This window comes from Hylaeus volcanicus, chromosome 7, assembly GCF_026283585.1.
Source record: "Hylaeus volcanicus isolate JK05 chromosome 7, UHH_iyHylVolc1.0_haploid, whole genome shotgun sequence".
NCBI classification, from domain to species: Eukaryota; Metazoa; Arthropoda; class Insecta; order Hymenoptera; family Colletidae; genus Hylaeus; species Hylaeus volcanicus.
This window is the reverse complement of record NC_071982.1, coordinates 4,621,924-4,631,561: the sequence shown is the minus strand read 5'-3', so window position 1 is coordinate 4,631,561 and position 9,638 is coordinate 4,621,924. Positions and strand designations below refer to the sequence as shown.

At 36.6% G+C, this 9,638-nt stretch overlaps 1 protein-coding gene across 1 annotated transcript in view; it reads left to right on the top strand.

The window, feature by feature from the left end:
* Window positions 1–803: 803 nt before the first annotated feature.
* LOC128880098 (uncharacterized) overlaps window positions 804–9,638 on the top strand; it is a 61,160-nt gene continuing 52,325 nt past the window's right edge. The window contains exon 1 of the mRNA XM_054129804.1: window positions 804–1,158. The gene's annotated coding sequence lies outside the window, so the exon portion shown is untranslated. The remainder of the gene's footprint in view (window positions 1,159–9,638) is intronic.

Sequence of the window (9,638 nt, the reverse complement as noted above, 5' to 3'; positions counted from 1 at the left end):
GTAGGCTTGCTAATTTGATAGGGATAGTAACGAAAGCTGTATAGTAAACGTAATTTAAGAATCAATTAAATGGGGGTAATTTAAATTTGGGTTATAATATAAATACAAAGTTTATATTGTTCTACGTTGAATTGTGAACAAACCAATTATCTGGAGTTGTTTTTGTTCCACCTGTTTTTTGGAATTTTTAGTTAAACATGAATTTTGCTTATTAGGATTCCTCTTTCAAACTGTGTCATTTTTATAGTTTCTAAATTTTTATCTTCGTAATCGTCCTCGTTTGAATTACTTCGTATTTTGATTATATTGGGTTGTCTGGAAAGTCCATGCCGATTTTTAGTAGGCGGTACAGGTCTGAATATATCGGAATGGTTGAAAACAAATAAGGTGGAAAAATTTGTGGAACAAAATGGTACATATATATATGTAATTCAATAAATATATATCGAAATTCAAACGTGTCTTTGAATGTTTCTTAAAAATTGCCACGAACTTTCTGGACAACCCAATACAACCAGCCTATTACTTACCTCTATACTTACCTCTCTTAAACCGTGTCGATTTTATAGTTTCTGTTGCTTGTATATCTGTTTTAGTTCCTCCCTGATTTTTCTAAATTTTCATCTTTATAATCATCATCGTCACTTGGTTCTTCGTGTCCAGATGAATGATAATTTATCGCCATCGCGTTTTCAATCGCAGCCCTACGCGATTTGGGGTAGGGGTAGCGGCCGCGGTGGGGGTGGAACGATTCAGCGTCTGGGGCGGCAGTCGAGCGTCTTCAGTCGAGCGAGCGGCACGGCCGCGTAACGTCGTCGTTTTGTAAACAGACACGCGACCAGCAACGTGTGCGCGACGAGGCGAACGAAAGTTAATGAACATCCGGAAAAAAACGAAGTAACAGTGCCGTCAGGTCGGACGTTTCGATAATAATTTTCCACGAGTGTATTTTTTTTTTATATCTTCTCGTTATCTGTGTTCTACCGCGGCGTCCTCTTCGAACCGAAACTGGGTTGATCGACCGCGTCGTTGGAACGATTCCTTTCCCTTTCGACACGAGAAGAGACTCGTTTCGTTCGCTGGCGGAGGGGTAGAGCACAGGAGAGAAAGAAGGCAGTGGTAATGACAAAAGTCACTGCGTGTCTTCTCGTCCGACGAGTAAGTACGCTTTAAAAGGTACAATACGTTGGGTAGGCATTTTAGAAAATCGACCCTTCTGTGACGAGTATAGAATTCTTAAATCGGTTTTAGTATAGTTGAATTTTTTCAGTCGTGAATCTGTAATCGTTATAGCGTTCGGTTTCACCCTTTCAAATCTCGCATCTATTTCTTTCCATTCGCAATTGTTATTTTATTGGAGGTTCTTCGTCTTCTTCGTTAGACATTTCTGAATATCTATTTTTCCATCTCATAATCCTGAGGATTATAAAGTGTATCGGATCATTTATGGATGAGGTTAAGCATAGGTGTTCCCTCGCCATTTGAAAATGATACGTTACAATTTCTGCAGAAATGCGCGTTAGGCTTGAAAAAATGTCCCCGGTGTCCTCCGTTTGTTATTGTCTTGGAGCGGGCCACGTGCTCAACACCGGCGTTGGCTGTTCGCTGAAACTGTAATTTCATTCTTCTACTCTGAGAATGAATTTGTACAGGTGAAGCCGTTAACTTTGAACACATGAAATTCCGATAGTTGTAATCCTACTGTTGAATAACACTGATCGAACACGGCTGATAGAAGACTGCCGCAATTTTAAAAATATTAACTTTCGTACTCTATATTACAGCGACTTTTCCTCGAGGGAATAAATTCTTTTAATGCTCGTAAAGTGAAATAAGCATAAAGAGCTCTAGTTGCGAGATCAATATCGCGTTAGAAGTTCCTCTGTGGTACAAAGTAAAATCGTAACTCCCTCAGAAACTCAATATTGCAACGAAACTTTTGTTTAAAATGCGATGGAATAATTCTGCGCAAATTCGAAATATAAAATTTACTGAAGTAGCAACTAAATCATGGTGAAGTAGGTGTTCGCTGGGAGTCGTGACGTCACGTCCAAATGTTTTGTTTTTCATTTGCACCGAACAATTATTTAGAGTAGAATTTTCTCTGGAATATAAAGCAATGTTAGGTGTGTCTCTATAGTTTACCCTTGCTTAAGAGCGTGTACCTCCAGGTTAACAAGTTTTCTTGTGTCTTCGAGAAAGTAAATCCTCTGGGCAAACTGTTCCAGAGCCTTTGGTATCTTTGAAGGTTTCACAGTGCTAAACCGAATCTTTATACGTGCAAGAGTACACGCGTGGGTGGACACGCTGTACAAAGTAAGGTTATTTACTCGGTCACGCATAGACTTAACAATGGCGAAATTTTTGCTGACGGGTCAAGTGAGATTTTCTCGTAAATTCTCGCATCGTAGCTTAAGCGTGCATTCGATTAATTTTCATTTCATTCAAATATATTTCGCAAAAGTTCTTTTATCAAAATTCGTAGTTTAATTTACTCTTTAATTTACGTTTAATTGAAATAATACTTTCGTTGTGTTATTTGGTTACCCCCTTTGTTAACATTATTTCTCAATTTGAATTTGTTCTTCCATTCGAATTTAATGAAAACACCGACGTCATCGAATACTCAGCCCATTTCAAGTTTGATAAAACACAGTAAACTCGCAAAGGCTTCGGTCGGCGTTAACCGATCGATACAATTTTTTCATTCGCTTTTTTTTTCATTACAAATTGAAAAGATGCATTGTTTTTAGCGAACACAGCCGACAGTGTGGATTTAATTAAAAACGACGCGCCATGGAAACTCAGTGAACAATGTTTACATCGAAAAACAGTTTCTATTTGAACGAGGAATGCTCTTTAGAGGGAACAGTCGCTTTCTGGTTTAACAAATCAACTGCCAAAAATGCAATTTCGTGTTCTCATTGTTGACGCGTTTAATAATAGAAATACCTCCATATTTGTCTTGATACTGAGCAGCAAATGGTTCTTCGTTAAAAAATGGATGAACAGTGTAGAATACATTCTTTCGTGCGAGTTTTCTTTTTCGAGAAAATAGCTTTTGAAATTTCTTGGGGCGACGCATAAAAATGACGCTTCCGTTGGTCTTTATTGCTAGCACTTGAAGGTTACATTGTGCCGTGTTTATCTAGGTAACTCGACGTGTTCATTTCATACTAACTTTATTTATATTCTTATCTTTACTAGCGTCCATTTCACGAGGGCCAAACAATCTTCAAAGTCATTTCCTTCGAGAACCAAGACTTCTACGATTAAACTTTATTCCACTTTTTCAACGTACTTTTTCACGAAGAATAGTCTGATAACAATACTCTCCACACTCTGTTCGTTTATGCCAGCTATTTTAGGGAATATTTCGATGATAGGCAGCGGGGTTTCAGCTTCGTTTATTTTACTCTGTCACGCATGAACGTGCGCGATAAAAATAATTGACTTGTAAGCCTAATCTATACTAATATCGTAAAGAGGCAAAATTGTATATAGCGAGTAGTCTCGTAAAATTTTTTAAAGGACAGAATGCTACGATATGTCTGAGTAAACATAGACTATATTTTCTTTAAGTAAAAGTACATTTTCAGTTAGAAATCTCAATATTGATAAAAGTTGTTGCAATATTCTTCGTAAATTGACGTTATCGTTACGTGTGATGATGGCTACGTTTCCAAATGTTATTTAAAACTATCCCAGCGGAGTACTCCAGGTTCCAGAAACTCGCGCGCGAACCCGTAATCTGGCCTGCTTCCGGTTCGTACACGATAGCTTTCACGAAACGAGCTTCACCCAGAAATCTCTGTCATGGAGCATAAAAGAATTCTTTCTCCGTTGAATTTCAGCGACCTAGCGTTCCTCAACTCGGATTCATTCGGCAGAGAAAATTAAAAATGTATTTTAGTTCCAGTTCGTACGGAGGGAATCTTTAAATTTCCCCTAAGCTTCAATTTCTGTGCAAGAGCTTAAAGTTCATGGTATTTCGAGATTTACTGTCGCGAAATGAAAATGTAAGAAGTATATTCGTCATGGGGAAAATAGCGGAGAATGAAATGTTGACAAGTACAGTGAGTAACTTTAATATTCGGACACTACGAGATTTTTACTTTGTTACATCATAACTTCGTTTCTAATAAAAAAAATAAAAAACATAATCAAGTATTATATTAAGGTATGTGTGTAGTAAACAATACTGTAAGTTTTATTTACATAACTTACTGTAGTTGTTAAATAACACGATTTAAACAAAACATTGTCTGATTTTCGCGTTACTTTAATATTCGGACACTTGGTAGTGTAGCACCTTTTCTGAGTGTTTACGCAGAGTTACTTCAAGTTAGATAGAAGGAGTGTTTGTTTACAAACGCAGTCGACTGTTCGGATGATACTAACAAGCTTTATTTCATCAGTTATTCTTCGATAATCGTTACGTGTACGTGTATAATGCCACGCAAAAGCAATATCACGTATAATATACAACTTGTGTCTTTTCACAATGCAAAGGGGAAATCATGTAGACAAATTGCTGCCATACTCAACATGAGTAAGAGTACAGTGGTAAATGTCATCAAACGGTTCAAATACGAGGATCGTATAGACTCTATACCTCAAAAGGCCCAACCGAAGAAGTTGGATAAGTCCTCAAAATAAATAGTTTCTAAAAGTGTCCGAATATTAAAGTAACGTGAAAATCAGACAGTGTTTTGATTAAATCGTGTTATTTAACAACTATTGTAAGTTATGTAAATAAAACTTATACTATTATTTACTAAACGTATACATGAATATAATACTTGATTACGTTTTTTGCTTGTTTTGTTAGAAACGAAGTTATGATGTGATAATGTAAAAATCTCACAGTGTCCGAATATTAAAGTTACTCACTGTAGAATTCTTTCATAATGTGTAATAATAATTTACTTCTTACACTGTATTTCTCCCAGGACATTCGTATTTTATTTGATAGAGCCAATGGTATTTTCTAAATCTCCCTCCGTCCTTTAAAACTCTTATTCAAATCTATGACAGTGGGGTGTACATACATTTATTTGCGAAAGCCAATAAAGATCGGCCGGGCACGTCATTTGGTCTGTGAAAAATTGCCTGTTCGTGACTCGTTTCCCTGTCCGAGAGAAGTCCATTCAATTATAAAAGAAGGTCCCTAAACACTTGACCTTCGAACGTGCATATCCGGTGGACTTATCGAGTCGTGGGCTGACCTTGTATGGATGAAAACTACCAGCTTGAAGGATCCTCCAACCTCTTCAACCTTCGTTTTTACTTTCGCGGCTGTCGAGTAGAACAGAGGAATATTTTTTATCGGTAATTCGATGTCACGGATTTTCTTCTCTTATTGATCTAAATTCCCACCAGCCTACAAGTACAAAAAAATAGAAATTTATTGACCACGTAAATATTTCTCATTTATTTCTGGACACTGTGTACACACACTGATTCTGCTTTTTTCAAGTGATGTGTAATTTTGGGTTTCTTTTGCATCTTCAATCATTATTTCTACTTTCAACCCTATTGAGTAGAACAGAGGAGTTGTTTAATAGGTGAAATTTCGATCCCACAGATTTTCTTTCCCCTTTCTTATTGATCCAAATTCTCACCAGCCTACGAGTACAAAAAAAATAGAAGTTTACTTGCCACATACAGTGGCTGTAGAAAGTATTCGTACATCGATCAATTTCCAAAAAAAAGCTATGTAAAATTGTAATTTATGAACTTATTTTTTTATAAACAATGACATTCTACATATTTCTCGGAAATCTCTAGAATAGATAGATTACAAAAAATAGCTATTTATGTCAGCTGCGAAATTAACAAGAAAAAAACAATCGATAGAAATATGGAAGAAATAAGTATTCACACAACTGTCTAATTTTTAAAACTTGATTAAAAAAATAAGAAATTGACATTAATTTACAAGTATATAATACCTCCTTCTTGGGATTTCTTGGGATTTTAAATTATTAGTTATTCGTAGTGGGACCTTCTTCAATTCTTCTATTAGAGCCATTTTTAAAAGTACTTTCCTGGAAATTTGATGTTTTCTAATTCGTACGGAGCAATAAACCAATGTGTTTACGTTACAAACTCTACTGTAAATGGTTTGTCATAAAAATCGTACAAATACTTATTGCTTCTCTATACTTTTACCCACTTTTCACATTTTTTTGTTAATTTCGCAAGTCATATAAACTAGTAATTGTTGTTTGAACTATATTCTAGAGATATCCGAGAATATGTAGAATATCATTGATTATATAAAAAGCAGCTAATAAACTACAATTTCACACAAAAGTTTGTTGGGAAATTGATCGGTGTACGAATACATTCTACACCCGCTGTAAGTATTTCTCATTTACTTTTCGACACTTTAATCACATCGACCTTGTTTGTCATTTTTAAATTTCTTTTACCGAATCACTGTACCATCGAACTGATAATAATAACGAAAGCTTTCGTCTTGTATTGTTCGGCCGGGGTGGACAGTCACCTTTCAACGCCGTATCGCGTGTTCTTCCATCACGCCTACGTCACCAGGCAAGCAAGGCCTCCTGGCTTTTGTTTTGACATTTGCCACAGGGAATAAAGCGACCATCTTGACGTAATTCATTGATAATTGAACAGTATTCGATCGATTGCCCCCTACAGCGCGCCGCGTCACGCTTTTGTATTCGTTAGTTTATCTCGTCGAATGATATTCCATGCGAGCAATCGATGTGTCGCGAGTTATTGGGATGAATCTATTTCTGACGTCAGCGGTGACTTCCTGTTTTAGAAGGTTTTATCGTACAACGAGGATTTCAGCTGTCGATTCGGGGTTAGTTCGTGTAGGATGTTGAACTAGAGAAACATTAATCACCCGGCCGATGCAAACGATCTCGTGATTAGGTCTGCCACTGTTAAGGGCGCAGTGCAAACTGTCAAAGCGAACCGTGGGGCGGGGAGACGGTGAAAGATGAAAGTACACGAGCTGCCCTTGGCTGGAGACAGAGCCTATCGATTTTCTTAAGACATCTTATTCGTTGGATGAACTGTGCGCGACTCCGCAGGAAAACTTTCCTCGCTAGAATAGTTTCGGTTTCGTTCACCTCTTTCCCTTCGCATTTTCAACGAAGTTCACACGACTGCGTCGAAATACATTACGGAAATAGAAAGAAATCGATACAGCATTTACGACGAATTTCTTGACGAGATTTGTTTCATTACGATTGGCTAAACGAGATTAGATTCTTTAATATCCTGGGTTACTGACGAGATTCATTTTTTTTTTTTAGTATCCCTGGTATTACCGGCCAGATTAATTTTTCCAATCTCCTGTATTACTGAAAGGATTACTCTTTTAGTAAGCTGACGTTGATCCAAAAGCTTGCAAAACTCGACATTTCTTTTTTAACCGAGATGTTAATCAAACTTATTTTTCAAAAAGAATATGTTTCGCTAGCGAATGTACCAGGATTTTTCTAGTAGTCTACTTTTTAAATAATAATTAAACCCATGTCTGAGTATCAGAAGATGTAATCTGCGGTATACAGTGGGTGTAGAAAGTATTCGTACACCGATCAATTTCTAAAAAAACTATGTAAAATTGTAATTTATTAACTTAGTTTTTATAAACAATGACATTCTACATATTCTCGGAAATCTCTGGAATACATAGAGTACAAAAAAAAAAAATAGCTATTTATGTAAGTTGCGAAATTAACAAGAAAAAAACCATTAATCGACAGAAATATTGAAGCAATAAGTATTCGCACAACTATTTAATTTTTAAAATTTGTTTAAAAAAGAAAAAAAATTGACATTAATTTATAAGTATATAATACTTCCTTTGTGAGATTTCGTTTTGATTTTATAATTATTGTAACTTTTCTAAGCGTTAAATTAATTAAATTATTAGTTATCCGAAGTGGGATTTCCTTCAATTCCTTTATTAGAGTCATTGTTAAAAGTACTTTACTGGAAATTTGATATTTTCTAATTCGTACGGAGCAATAAACTAATGTGTTTACGTTACAAACTCTACTGTAAATGGTTCGTCATAAGTAGGCTGCGGATCTTTATCCGTTTACAGGAAATTTGAATGTGCAAGAACCTACAAAATGCAAACAATATGCAAGAATATAAAAAAGATTGAAAGTAAAGTTCAGGTTGTAATACTTGCAGAATAAAATAAATTCCTATTTTGGTTCAATCTTTGTAGGCACGTTTGCGAAGATTTTATTTTGCATAAAGATCCGCAGTCTAGTCATAAGAATCTTACAAATGCTTATTGCTTCTATACTTTTACCCACTTTTCGCATTCTTTTTGTTAATTTCACAAATTATATTAACTAGTAAATGTTGTTTGGACTATATTTATCTTATAGACTTCCGAGAATATGTACAATATTATTGATTATAAAAAGGAAGTTAAGAAACTACAATTTCACACAAAAGTTTTTTGGGAAATTGATCGGTGTACGAATACATTCTACACTCACTGTACATCAGTTTACGAGTTTACCAAACATAATTATCGTACAACAGCTTACCACTCGTAGCGTTACTACACATTCGGCGCCGTAACTTTGACAGCGTTACGGTCTCTCAACCCTCTGGACGGTAAATTTTATTCCCGACTCGTGCCACGCGTTTCCAACTCGTGTACGTGTCACCGATTTGTCATTCTAATAGTATTTCATTGATGTTTATCAACCTTGTTCAGCAAATATTGGGACGACGCATCGACCGCGTCGCAAATGTTTATTATATAATAATCGTTTCTTCAAATCCATTTTCTTCAATCATTTTCCAATCGAGAGCAATTTTCCTCTATCATCCTGCCGCGATTGTTTTGTAAGAAAACAAACATTTCTAGCAATCGTTTTAAATTCAGATAAATATTTATACGCGAATCGCGAAACAAAAGGATACAAAAGCATACGCTTGGCGCGTTTTAATTAACAACTCGCGCCGAGCAAACAGTGCCAGAAAAAGATAAATAAATAGCTGCAATTTCGCTAAACCGTTTTCAGAAATAAATACAGATGTTTTTCCCATTGTTCAGGGGGATGGCGGGGGCGGGGCGCGTGGGGGCAGTACAACGCGCTAGAAAAGAGCTAATTCGAGTCGGAGGATCTAATTTAATTTTTGCGCCATACGTACTCTCGTAACTGCCTCCGATTTGCGCATCCGGCGGCATTAAAATTCATGAAAATCTCGAGTGCGCCGCTCGTCGTCCTTATGCGTTCGCCGAAGGGAATGCAAACAAATAGATTCCTCTCGCTTTCCCACTGGTGGAGCTCGCGCTTGCTTGTAAACTTCCGCGTCGTAGCGCACTGTAGTAGGTGTACGTTTACCTGGTACTTTTTTAAATTCTTTGCCAGTTCGCGGCAGCTTGGATGCGGCTCCACCCACGTTTTCGTTGTGCTCGAATGGAAAATGTACAGAGTACTTACGACGATTAGTGAACTCTATAGCCTTCTGTTCGCCCGCAGTGAAAATTAAATAATAAAATTGATAAATCGGACCTCTTGATTTGCGTTAGAAACTACAATAACCATTGAAAAGAGCAACAGCGTCAGGGAAAAAAATATTGGTAAATGTTTAGTTAATTGGGACAGTGGACACTACAG